Raw genomic sequence first — 14,010 nt, 5'->3', positions numbered from 1 at the left:
AGGCCTCTTGACCTGGGCTGTACCTCCAACTCGGTGGAGATTGAGTTTTAAAGTATACAATCGCGTCTCGCATTAAAAATCTTAGATCGATTTACACTTTCACATCAGTAAGACGACCTTGTTGATCTTTTGTAATCACTGTCCAATTTCTGCCGCTCAACAACGAAGGCCCGAATGCCGAACACGCTTTGTTACAGAGACGCAACACGACACGACCCACAACTAGAGTTAGGTTTGTAGGGGCTGAGGGAACTGGAACACTAGTGGAACACTGCAGTCACATGAAGTGTAGAGTGGAACTGGAACACTAGCGGAACACTGGAACACTGCAGTCACATGAAGTATAAAGTGGAACTGGGACGTGAGCATAGAAGAATGTGACTGGTTACAGTTGTTTCAGAGGTTGTAGAATATCCTACCGCTGCCACCACCTTTTATAACTCTTTGTCGTTGGAGTTTTTCCTAGTTTCTAAGTCTGAGCGGTTTAAACTGGCAATTGTTCTTTCTCTCTGGTCACAGTTATCACCAAAGTACAGCTTCAGACCCATTTTCCTTCCAAGAGACTGGAGAAGAGATGAAATATAGTCTTGTGCAGTGTTTTTCTCTGTATTAACAATACTATGTACAGAGTCTGCCGAGACGAAGATCTTGCTTGCAATAAGGGTATATGTCTGAATCGTGTCTCGGCCAGTGACAGACTAAGTCGAACTCTTACAGATAGCGACTTGGGTAGCGACGCCTTGAGAAACCTCAGTCATGTGATGCCTTTAGGTCATGTGACACCTTACGGTCATAACCTCGTGATCAATACATATGATGTCTATGATAGTGGGCCCGAGAAACTGCGTCGCACAGGACATGAGAAACTGTACGGCGTCTCGCGTAGCCATGACCACGTGATAGAGAGGTGTGTGTGTGGGGGGGGGATGGCGTCACACGACTAATATCACCTGATCTATCTATATGGAACTAATTTCTAGTGAGCCTGGGTTACTGGTGGGGTGATCCGTGACATAATATCAACAGACCTCCTCCTTAGTATCGAACCTACTACAGTATTACTTATGCAAATATTTTTGTCAATATTGTCTTATACGTAGGTATAATATTTAAATTAAATAACACTAATAGCTAAATTAAATGACAATCTTGTGGTGGCTTCTTACATGTGTGTGTGTGTGTGTGTGTGTGTGTGTGTGTGTGTGTGTGTGTGTGCGGGCGCTCTTGTGCGTTTTGGTTATTGAATATCCTTATAACTGGCTTACTGACTTTGGTGAAACTTGGCAGGTGGATTGTTTATTGACCCCAAAAAATGTTTTTCAGTGATGGAGACGAAACAAGCAACGAGGTCGAACTAACGGTTGTAGACTTCAGCTGTGACAGTGTTTTAGTGGCAGGTAAACTAAAACCCACAAAACTTGTTGGTTGAAAACATAATGATTAAATAGGGAGAAGATCAAGGAATAGGTATGCAATTATGGCTTTGATATGGTCTCCCAGTGTTTAAGTCATCCTCCAAGTAGTATTTCCACAGTCTGTTGATGACACTTGGAGACACATTAAAGCTTCTGGCCACCGGACACTGACTATTTCCATCTTCCAATAACTGTACGGCTCTGGCTACTTCAGCTTAGTCTATAAGTCTAGATTTTTCTGACACCATCGGTTAACATTACATAAACAAAGAACTACGTGACTATAATAACTCCGTGTGCCAGAATCTTTATATTGAGTGGTGAGACACAAAGACGCACAATTGTGTTTTGTCATGCAAGATTTACATCTGTTTAGTTTTGTACGTCTTGGCAACTCGCTAACCATTCATACAGTAAACTTGATCTACCTCCCAGCGCTATCCCATTTGTTTTATACGAAGTGAGTGGTGTTCTTTTGTTTATATATATATATGCTGATAACCACAAGGAAAAAGAAAACACGAAGTTCCCAAGCGCTTTCGTGTAATTCACATCTTCAGGGGTGAGTATTTCGTGTTTTCTTTTTCCTTGTGGTTATCAGCATATACCTGGATCACGCGCACCTACAGTGATTTATATATATATATATATATATATATATATATATATATATATATATATATATATATATATATATATATATATATATATATATATATATATATATATATATATATATATATATATATATATAATTGTATCACTAAATAACGAAATGGGAATAATTCCTATATGTTCAAATTGCTATGTACTTTATGACGATCATATACAAAATCCTTGTACAGAATATTACCTAACATAATTTTGGTATTAATTTGATATATTACGATAGTAAATAAAGGCTGAAATGAAAGTCAATTTTACCATAGGTGAATTTATTTACGTTACATTTTTGTACTGAAAATAAACAGTTATCCATATTTGCCAAAAATGTCAGTTGTGCTTAAAAATTAATCGGAAAATTATCCCTATTTAACGTAATATATATTTAGAACATTCGTTCTCATTAACTTAAAATACAGTTGTTAACATTTCTTTCCATATTTTTATAACATACTGGACATAATATTCTCTCCCAGGCGCACTGAACATTAAACACATAGTTTTACCAAAACCTCTACCTTACCTCGATACTTTGGGGTATGAGGATAACATTTTGATTTGGTTAATGCTATCATGCCGGTGTTTATATATATATATATATATATATATATATATATATATATATATATATATATATATATATATATATATAACTATACAATACTGTTTCTAATAAGCAAGAAGGTATAACTGCAGTGGCATCTATCAAGTTATGAGTTCTGATGATACACATTTTCAGTAGTAGATCATTTATTCAGTAGAAGGTCATTTATAGACACGTTCCCTGGACACACCATAGCGCTTGTATTCTCTTGGTCTGTTTCTAGTCCTCTCCCCCCAAGGAGACCAGATGATATCATGGATAACTTCTATACTGATCCTGTAATTAGCATCATAGTGAGTGGAATTAAAGCCACATACAAGGCAATTTCACCAAAGAACGAGCAGCTGCGTTTTCAGCGCGGTATCATAATAAGCCTCAAAACGGGAGGTTTTATGTAGGATGGCATTGTTGATCTCTAGAACTCTGTGGGGAGGGGGTTGTCATGATCAGGTAACCTCAGAAGGTAGGATGCAAGGTTGCGTGCTGAAAGAAAGCCACTGAGACTAATATGAGGTGAGTGGCGTGACGAGATGGATGCGGTTCATGAGCCCTATAGCTCTATGGCTTCCGGGTCCTTGAAGGTGACGCCCGATCTGATGTTTCTGTAGAACTTCATCACACCCCACAGTGCCAGGATCTGTAGGAGACAGCACCTGGTGAGTAAGGGGACTGTTGGGGAGGAAATGCAAAGGTGGTGGGGAGACAAGACTTGAGGAGGGGGTAGGAGGATGGTTGAGAGATAACACCTGAATTTTTTTATACGTTAAGTTTAAAGGTTCAACACCCGACATGACAGTGATGTTATGCTTAACATAAGATAAATGTCCACAAACTGCTTGGAATCGAGTATGGCGATCATCCAGCTATGATATAATGATATGAGTTATTAAAGATATCACCTTCGTTGGTGAACTCTGAGGCGACTCGAGAGGCCTATACAGGACCGGCAGGGCCGTCCACGGATGTTGCATGTGTGAAGGGCTACATCTAGTGTGGAAGGGACGGCGGCAGCATCTTGCTGGCGCTTGTCTGCCTTTCCTTGGTATGCAACCGAGCTAACTCGAAAGTATTGACACCTTCTCGTGTGATGCTCCTCTAAGCGTTACGTGTGGAGTGATCGTCTCCCAGGAGAGGGGGTCGATTTGGCACTTTTTCAGGTTTTTCTTAAGACTATTCTTATACTTTTCCGTTGCCCGCCAGCGTTACGTTTACCATTCGTTAGGTGACTCTAAGGTAGCAGCTTTGGCAGTCTACTGTCGTCCATGCGGGTAATATGGCCAGTCCAAGGTAGTCATTCATGGATAATGGTAACATCGATGCCCCTACACTTGGTGTCAGCGAGAATATTGGCATTTGTTCTCTTGTCGTCTCAGCGAACTTGGATGATGGAACTTAGATTACGTTGGTGAAAGTTTTCAAGTGCCTTGAGGTACCTGCTGTATATGACTCGCTGCCATACAGTAGGATGGGGAGGACCACTGATCGATATACATGCAGCTTTGTAGATAACCTCAGTTCCCTACAGCTAAAGACACGGGTACGGAGTCTGTCAAAGGCTTGAGATGCACATCTGATCCGATGTTGAATCTCTTCATCGATGTCGGCTGTGGTGGACAGGTGGGAGTCAAGGTACTGAAAGTGGGTAACATTAGAGAGCGTAGTAGTACCGTTAACCTGAATGGATGGTGGAGGTGTGCCTGAACCACAGACAGGCTGAAGGAGAATCTGAGTCTTAGTACATTCACCTCAAGGCCGAAGTGTGCATACGCATCTGCGTAAGTGTTCAGGATCTCCTGTAGGTCGCGTTCACTGTGAGCGACGAGGGTGAGGTCGTCTGCATACTGAAGTTCAGTACTGGATGTCCATCCCGCCGGCTAAATTGTCACTGGCATGAGTAAGGAAGGCAGCCAAGAAAATGGAAAAGAGAGTTGGTGCTACTACATATCCTTGTTTTACCCCAGCTAAGATGAGAAAGAACTCGGATTGGCTACCGTTGTGCAGGACACTGCCGTTCATGTCATCGTGAAGCTGACCACATTGGTGATGAATTTGTGTGGGCAACCAAAACGACTGAGGGTCCTCCAGAGGGCTTCCCTGTTGACCTAGTCTGCTCGTTGAAGGCCATGTACAAGTCACGACGCTGTTTTCTGAAATTTACCTGTATCTGGCGGGGAGCAAAGATCATGTCAGTGGTGCCACGTGATGGTCTAAAGCCACATTGATATTCTGGGAGGAAGTTTTACGCCTCATGAGGAAGTCTGTTTAGGAGGACTCCGGTGATATTCTTGCCAGCTATGGACAGCAGCGAGATCCTGCAGTAGCTGACACAGTCTGACCGGTCTCCTTTGTTCTTGGGGGATTTCCTCCTTCTCCCATATATTCTCCACGAGAGATTGGAGACGTTTGGTAAGCAGAGGTTCTCTTGCTTAAGACACCTCGGCTGGAATTCCATCATGCTCTGTGGCTTTGTTATTTTTCATCTGCTTGATGGCAATAGCTACCTCATTCAGGGATGGAGGATAGTTGAGGTGGGTCAGCTCTGGATGCTGAGGGACCTATTGGGTAGACAGAACATCCACATCGGTGTTTCGGATGAGCAGCGAATGGTAGTGTTCTTTCCAGTGCTGACTGATGCCTTCTTCGCCTTTAATTAGGGAGTTACCGTCGGATGAGTGGAGGGAGGCTACGCCATGAGTAGTTGGGCCAAACATTATTTTAGTGGAATTGAAAAATTCACGCATCATGTGTTGGTCCTCAAAAAATTTCCTTTTCACACGCTTTATTTTTCCGCCATTCGTTCATTAGATTACGAAGTTCGCACTGGGCCATCACTTTCTTCTGGTGTTAAGGCATCAGCTTTAGTCCGATACTGAGGGTTGTTCTGCCAGTCAGGGAAAGCCGCACGTTTACCATTGACGAGTACGTCGATTTCCTGGTTATTTTCATCAAACCAATTCTGGTGCTTTCTTTCGATTTGGCCGAGGGCCTTGCTGCAGGTTTTTGTGATGACAGCATCAAGGATACCCCATTAGGCAGTCAGATTTAGGTTGTTTGTTGTTGGGCTGTTTATCAGCCCATAGTGGAGCTGCTCTCTGAAAGCATGTTCTACTGCTTGATCCTCCAGTTGCTTTGTGTTAAAACCTCCTCTGGAGGCTTGTTGCCTTCGCCGTTTTGGGGCGACGTGAAGGGAAAGATTGGCAATGACGAGTTGATGACCTGTGTCACAGCGGTTTGAGCCACACATGCCTCGGTTGATGAGGACTTCTCGGCGATCTATTTCTCTGACAATGATTTAGTCAGTGAGATGCCAATGTTTGGGCCGTGGGTGTTGCAAAGAACCCTTGAACTTGTCGGCCTGCCTAAACAAAGTGTTGGTGATAGTGAGGTTGCATTCACCACACTTGCTGAGGAGGAGTAGGCTGTTGGGATTACATTTGCCCACTCCGTTTCTCCCTATGGTTCCCTGCCATAAGTCAGCATCTCTGCCAACTCTGGCATTGAAGCCACCTAGGAGCACAACCTTATCTTATCTTGGGATAGAGGTTAGGACTGTCAAGGTAGGCATAAGATTTTTCTTTGCTGTTATCCTCTGCATCCAGTGTTGGGGCATAAGAACTGTTGAAGAAGGCATGACGTGAGTAATTCAGTGGGACTCGGAGCGTCATGAGGTGCTCGTTGACCCCAACAGACATTACAGTAAGTCTGTGTAGGGTGGATTGAAGAATGGCAGGCTTACCCTTCTAGAAGAAGGTATAGCCGGACCCCTGTTCTGTGAGTCGACCCTCGTCTGGGAGCTAGGACTCACTTGTGGCTGCTATGTCGATGTTATATCTAGACAGCTTTTTTGCCACCAGGCCAGTTCTTCTTTCATAACGCCCATTTGTGCCAGCATCCAGAAGGATCTTAACATTTCATGCAGCGACCATAAGAGGTTGTATAGTTTGCTTTTGCTTTCATCTGTGATTATGTTTTCGACTGCATTAGGATGTCCTTACTGGGTATGGATATCCAGTCAGGTTGGTTTTTTAGACTGGCTATGTTTAAGGCACCTTTTCTAGCCCACACCCCATGCGGGGTGAGCAGAGGGGCTCCTCGAAAGGGCTGCTCATTCGCACAGACAGGACCGGATTTCACTGCTGCCTAGATCCCAGTACATAAACGACCATCTTATCTATCCTGCCCATGTGCAGAGTTGTGACTCTAGACTGCAGGTAGTCATCTCTGCCTGTTCCCGTCGCCACTCGTCCGTCGCCATAAGACTTTTGGTGGTTTAGGGGTTTTAATGGTGATGAAATGTATGATGATCTGGATGATGGCTGCACGTGAGTAGATGAATGTGGTAAGGCACAGGCTGCAACCACACATCTTGGCTCAGTCTCAGTCTCAGTGGTGCAGGTAGCTGCAACAAATGGGGAGAAGGAGTTGCGATGGACTGCCAATAGCTCAGTTTGTTGGGTTTCGCCGTAGCAGCCTGTCCATCTTGCATTGCCTTCTTCCGCCGGAGTACCCGTTGGGTTTTCTTGTTGGTCACCTTTTCAGCCTATTCCGCCGTTGGGTTTCTTACTGGAGCTCTGTAAGCATTTCTGCCTGATAAGGGGCTCCACCACAGAAGTTTCGTTCGGGGTTTACTTCCCTAGCCTTTTACTTGCTAAGGTTGATCCACAAGGCTGTGGGGCAGTGGTTGGTAGGCGCCTGGGGTGTGTTCACATGTTGGTGGGCCTATGCGCCGTCCCTCTGGGGACCACTGCTGCTCCAATATCCCCTGCTGTTCTAGCCTGCGGCCGCGAGGCACCCAGTTACCGTGTGTTGCCACGAGGGGTCACAGCAAGAGTCTTGATGGTGAAGAGGCTGTGTACTGGCAGGGGAAGACTTACGCTGATCACCACGAGGGCTAGACAGCGGCGGTAGCTGAAAGTGAGAGAAGCAAGCTGTGCCTGCACCTTAACACTAACATAATACTGCCACACTAGACGCATTACACCACCCTGTGCACGCGCACACACGCACACACACACACATACTCGTGGATACACACACACCCAAACACGTACTCGCAGATACAAACACACACACACACACACACACACACACACACACACACACACACACACACACACGTATTCCATTTTCTTTGCCAGTTTTGAACCCATGATAATATCAACCCCTCAGATTTTAAGGATGAAAACTAATGCGATATTCTAAAGTTTGAAACACTGTTCGCTTCTCAGGGAGAATATTTTTTATAACTGAAATATAATAAAAAATAAATAGCCAATTCAAGTATGCGTCATTTTTCATTATACTAATCCACAGGTATGACAATTTTTCCAATCAAAGATAAATATAATCCAGCATCAATATATATATATATATATATATATATATATATATATATATATATATATAAAGGATAAAGAAGAAACGAAATTCCCAAGCCTTGGGAACTTTTTCTCTTGTTTATCAGCATATACTAGATCACGCGCACCTACAGTGATTTATTTGTATATATATATATATATATATATATATATATATATATATATATATATATATATATATATATATATATATATAATATATATATATATAATATATATATATATATATATATATATATATATATATATATTTATTTATTTATTTATTTATTTAATATTTACTATAAACTTGTATGAAATACTTACATTTAAAAATAATCTTGTTACAAAAAACATCAATTCTGTTTACATCATGTCGAATCTCTGAAATGTAAAATGTGATAAGCTTAACATACAGGAGTCCAGCCATAATAGAGGAGGGAAAAGATATATTACAGTAAGTTAAGGTTGGGGGACTACGTCACCACACTACTGACACACTCTTAAACCTCAAGATCAAAGAAGCAGGCGAGTGTTTGCGTGGGAGACTTATGAAGAGCGTCACTACCGCACGGCTACACATTCACAATGTTAGGAGAGTTTTTGAATTAAAAAATTCTTATATTACTCATAATTTTTTTTAGTTAACCTTTTATCGAAATAGAAGTTTATTGGGCACATCCAGGGAATTACTGTGATGTTTTGTAATGTGCCTAGCAAAAGTAATAATATGAATATGAGAAATTATGAAAATATACAAACATTAATACAGTATATATATTTTTAATCATTTTATTATATTTCACACACCACACCTTACCTTATTAATGTGATCTCTAAGGACGTTGGAATATATGCAGCACACTGCCTCCAGGGCCATGAAGGTGATGATGGCGACAACCCATGGTGTGACCAGGCCACACCGCTCCTGCCATCACGATCAGCTGTTATATATAATGTACTGGCCATCTGCTACCTGGCTACATCAACACACTCTTCGCTGTCACCTGGTCATCTACCTGGCTACATCAACACACTCTTCGCTATCACCTGGTCATCTACCTGGCTACATCAACACACTCTTCGCTGTCACCTGGTCATCTACCTGGCTACATCAACACACTCTTCGCTATCACCTGGTCATCTACCGGCCATCAACACACTCTTCGCTGTCACCTGGTCATCTACCTGGCTACATCAACACACTCTTGTCGATCATATACTGTAGGCAGCAGGAGAAGACGGGGGAGAGAGAGGAAGAGGAAGATTTTCGAAATATGCGAGGAGATAAAAGGAAGTCATGATAATAAGAAAAAAATATGATTTATGAGAAAAGTTGTGAATAAAATGTAATTGTTATAGAGAAAGTTGGTGAGGTGGAAGGTTGGACTTTTTAGAAAATGTCAGTTTTTCAGTGATATTTCCAAAGAATGACCAAGTAGCCCGCAGACTGTGACGTTGGGGGGCTGGCAGAAAGTGCCATCTCACCCCACAAAAAAAAAAAAATATATATATATATATATATATATATATATATATATATATATATATATATATATATATATATATATATATATATATATATATATATATATATATATATATATATTATATATATATATATATATAAATAAAGAGAAAAGACTTAAATTTATGTAATACTTTAAGCTATTGGCAATAATTATTTGATTGAGATCACTTTTTCAACATTTACAATGAATTCTTTTTCGGTAGATAACTTTTTTTATCGTGGTGACAGTCGTAAAAATCTTATAATACTGTACTGTAGAGTGTAGACGGACGCAGTGAAACCCCCTCCTTACCCTTTATAACGTCACCCTCAGTAACCTACGCGTGGAGAACACAGTCGTAAGGGTTTGATGAAAGTTTATGAGAGAGAGAGAGAAGAAGAGAGAGAGAAGAGAGAGAGAGAGATTTACAGTCGCTCAAGGTCTCTGTAGACAAATATTCCAGTAGACAAGTAGATTATCTTGGTTATAAAAAAATATTCTACTGATTTATATATATATATATATATATATATATATATATATATATATATATATATATATATATATATATATATATATATATATATATATAAGACAAAGATCAAGAATGTAACTTTAATTCATAGAACATATTGACTCTAAATATGGATATTCTGTATACCTAGTACATCACATAAGCATAGCAGTGGGCCTACGTGATTTCTTGTTAGTTTTACCCAGGTCGAAGTTTGATCTACTCGGATATCTTCATAGTTCGCTCAGAGTCACATACAAGGTTTCTCAAAATTGCAGTGCTATGCGGCGATAATAAGACAACAGAGCGATGAATTATGGTTTCCCTTTATTTGTAATTTTACGAATTTCCTTGAATTTGTTTTACGTATCACCCACGTCGACTTTACACGAGAGTACTGTTGCTTAGTGTAAAGTTAGAATATACAGTATAGGGTGAAAGAAATATATCACTAAATCATTAAGTATTATCCAATTGTCTTGTACTGTCGTTCAGAAACAGATCACATAAAATTATTGCATATTTTATAAATCATTTGGGAGCCAGTTTACAAGAGCATAACAACTACTGCTGTTACTAACGATACAGCACTTCAAGTGATACTTTTACTACTAATAATAGTAGTCGTGGTAGTAATGTTACAGCTGCTACCTCTAGTAATACAAGAAACACACGAATCGGAATAATAGCACTAACGAAGTCTACATCGATCACTAACCTTGCGTATCCCAGTGATGAGGAAGCTGCTGAGCACGATGATTGTGATGTGTACACAGTATTGATATATAGGAGATCTGTACACCTGTAACACGTGTTTTGTGAGAATACACAATCTTTACAGTGTATCATGCACTGCCATAACACATGTGCTGATATTCTCTATACACAGTAATAAACAGATAAAAGAATTTTCCTGCCTTTAAAATATTTTATCACGAATTATATAGAAAATTATTACAAACGCACAAGAGATAGAAAAATTGCTGATAGTTTAGCATCGGTGAGAAAAACATTATATTGAACAAGTTATTTTAACCAAGAATTAAGATATATTTAACTCGAAAGGAAAGGGTCATCTGAACATTAGCCCCCCGAGCTTATTTCACCTGATGAATAACACCCAAGCTCTACCTGGGGTTTGGTTAGGTTAGGTTAGCTTAGGTTAGGTTAGGTTAGCGCTACATTAGCTTAACGTTAAGTTAGCGTTAGATTAGTTTACCGAAAAGGTACTTAATCTTAAGGTGAAATAAGCTGAGGGACGAATCTTCAGGTGAATCAAGGATATACAAGTAGGATACGGGAGGCAGGTGTGATACCTCACAGTAACTTACGTAGTAAACAATGTGTAGACAGTGGAAATGTATATTCACCAGCAGCCACCAGCCATACAACAGCGTCACCAGCCCAGACGAGCACTGTAGGTTATACACCACTCATAGTCACCAGCCGTGGAGGTGGTGGAGAGGAAAAGAAAGATGGTTGGCGAAGAGGGGAGGATGAGACTTAGGATACAAGAAATACGTTATGTCAGGGTGGTAGAGTGGTGGGGTGAGTGGTAGAGTGGTGGGTGCAGTGGTAGAGATGGTGGGTAGTAGTAGATGGTGGAGAGTGGTGGTAGAGTGGGTGGGTAAGTAGTAGAGTGGTAGAGTGGAGGATGTAGTGGAGATGGTGGCAGAGTGGTAGTAGAGTGGGTGTAGTGGTAGAGTGGTGGGTGGAGGTAGTGGATGGTAGAGTGGTGGGTGTAGTGGGTGGGTGTAGTGGTAGAGTGGTGGGTGCAGTGGGTAGAGTGGTGGGTGGAGTGGTAGAGTGGTGGCAGTGGTAGAGTGGTGGTAGAGTGGTGGGTGAAGTAGTAGAGTGGTGGGGTAGAGTGGAGGTGAAGGTAGAGTGGTAGTAGAGTGGTGGGTGTAGTGGTAGAGTGGGTGTAGTGTAGAGTGGGTGGGTGTAGTCAGTGGTGGTAGAGTGGTGGTGTAGTCAGTGGTGGTAGAGTGGTGGGTGTAGTGGTAGAGTGGTAGTAGAGTGGTGATGGTAGAGTGGTGGTAGAGTGGGTGTGTGTAGAGTAGTGGTAGACTGGTGGGTGAAGTGGTAGGGTGGTGGTAGAGGGTGGGGTGGGTAGAGTGGTGGGTGTGTGGTAGAGTGGTGGTAGAGTGGTGTAGTGGTAGAGTGGTAGAGTGGTGGATGTAGAGTGGTGGTAGAGTGGTGGGTGGTAGAGGGTGGATGTAGTGGTAGAGGAGTGGTGGGGTGGCAGAGTGGTGGTAGAGTGGTGGAAGAGTGCAGTGGTAGAGTGGTGGTAGAGTGGTGGGTGTAGTGGTAGAGTGGTGGTAGAGTGGTGGGTGTGAAGTAGAGTGGTGGGTGTAATGAGAGTGGTGGTAGAGTGGTGGTAGAGTGGTGGGTGCAGAGTGGTGGGTAGAGTGGTGTGGTAGAGAGGTGGGTAGAGTGGGGGTATGGTAGAGTGGGTGTATTGGTAGAGTGGTGGGTGTAGTGTCAGTGGTGGTAGAAGGGTGGGGTAGTAGGTGGTAGAGTGGAGGGTGTAAGTGTCAGTGCTAGAGTGGAGGTGTAGTGTCAGTGGGGGTAGACTGAGGGTGGGTGACAGTGGTAGAGTGGAGGGTGTAAGTGTGGTAGAGGTGGGGTGTAGTGTCAGTGGTAGAGATGGTGGGTGTGTCAGTGGTGGTAGATGGGAGGTCAGTGGTGGAAGAGCTGGGTAGAGGTCAGTGGTAGAGTGGGTGGTGTGACAGTAGTGGTAGAGCCTGTGGGTGAAATAGTGGTGAGTCAGTGGTGTACAGTGGAGGAGGTCAGTGAGTGGTAGGAGCTGGGTGTAGTGTCAGTGGTGTAGAAGTCAGGGTGGTACAGTGGAGGTGTAGTCAGTGGTGGAAGAGTGGTAGAGTAAGTGGGGTGTGGTCAGTGGTGGGAGAGTGGAGGGCAGTGGTAGAGTGGGTGGTGTAGAGTCAGTGGTGGTGAGAGTGTGTAGTGTCAGTAGATGGTAGAAACAGTGGTAGATAACAGTGGTGGCTGATGGTGGGGTGAAACAGTGGTAGGTGGCGGTGTAACATAGTGGTAGAGTGGGGGTGAGTGCCAGTGGTAGAGTGTGAATCAGTGTGTAGAGGTTGTGTAGTTTCAGTGTTAGAGGGTGGGTGTAAACAGGTAGAGTGGTGGGTGTAGTGTCAGTGGTGGTAGAGTGGTGGGTGTAGTGTCATGGTGGTAGAGGATGGGTGTAGGCCAGTGGTGGTAGAGTGTTGTGGTAGTGGTGTAGAGTGGAGGTGTAGGAGGTGGTAGAGGAGTGGGTTAAAACAGTGGTGGTAGAGTGGTGGGTGTTGTGTCAGTGGTAGAGTGGTGTAGTGGGTGGTGGTAGAGGTGTAAAACAGGTAGTAGGAGGTTGGGTGTAGCCAGAGTGAGGGTATAGTGTCAGTGGTGGTAGAGTGGAGTGTGTGTCAGTGGTGGTGGAGGGGTGAGTGTCAGTGGTGGTAGAGGAATGCAGTGGTCACTGGTGGTAGAGTGGGTGAGTGTCAGTGGTGGTAGAGTGGTGGGTGTGTAGTGGTAGAGTGTGGTGAAAGAAAGAGTGGTGGTAGAGTGGTGGTGTAGGTGGTAGATGGTGGTAGATGGTGTAGTGGTGAGAGTGGTAGAGAGTGGTGGGTGTAGTGGTAGGAGTGGTGGGTGTATTGCAGAGTGGTGGTAGAATGGTGATAATGGTAGAGTGGGTAGTGGTAGACTGGTAGAGGGGTGTAGTAGAGAGTGGTGGGCAGAGCGGGTGGTAGAGTGGTGGGTGTAAGAGTGGTTGAGGTAGTGGTAGAGTGGTAGAGTGTAGGGTGTAGTTGCAGAGTGGTGGTAGAGTAGTGGGTGGCCAGAGGATGGTAGAGTGTGGGTGTAATGGTAGAGTGGGGTGTGTCATGGTGGTAGAGTGGTGGGTGTAGGTTGCAGGTAGAGGTGGGTAGTGTCAGTGGTGGTAGAGTGG

The 14,010-nt window shown here is 43.0% G+C and overlaps 2 long non-coding RNA genes across 3 annotated transcripts in view; both read right to left on the bottom strand.

Moving 5' to 3' along the window:
* Positions 1–2,686: 2,686 nt before the first annotated feature.
* Positions 2,687–10,867, bottom strand: LOC121876331. The gene is made up of 4 exons (XR_006090757.1): positions 10,783–10,867; positions 8,860–8,967; positions 8,367–8,423; positions 2,687–3,319 (listed from the first exon to the last, which is right to left on the bottom strand). It is a non-coding gene; the product is annotated as an uncharacterized LOC121876331 (long non-coding RNA).
* A 557-nt stretch (positions 10,868–11,424) lies between these two features.
* LOC121876330 overlaps positions 11,425–14,010 on the bottom strand; it is a 16,209-nt gene continuing 13,623 nt past the window's right edge. For both annotated transcript variants that reach the window (XR_006090756.1, XR_006090755.1), the window contains exon 4: positions 11,425–11,479. This is a non-coding gene — a long non-coding RNA (uncharacterized LOC121876330). The remainder of the gene's footprint in view (positions 11,480–14,010) is intronic.

The sequence above is a fragment of the Homarus americanus genome, unplaced genomic scaffold, assembly GCF_018991925.1.
Source record: "Homarus americanus isolate GMGI-L3 unplaced genomic scaffold, GMGI_Hamer_2.0 scaffold34921, whole genome shotgun sequence".
Classification (NCBI taxonomy): Eukaryota; Metazoa; Arthropoda; class Malacostraca; order Decapoda; family Nephropidae; genus Homarus; species Homarus americanus.
Note: the sequence above shows the minus strand (reverse complement) of the source record. Positions and strands in the feature narration are given on the sequence as shown.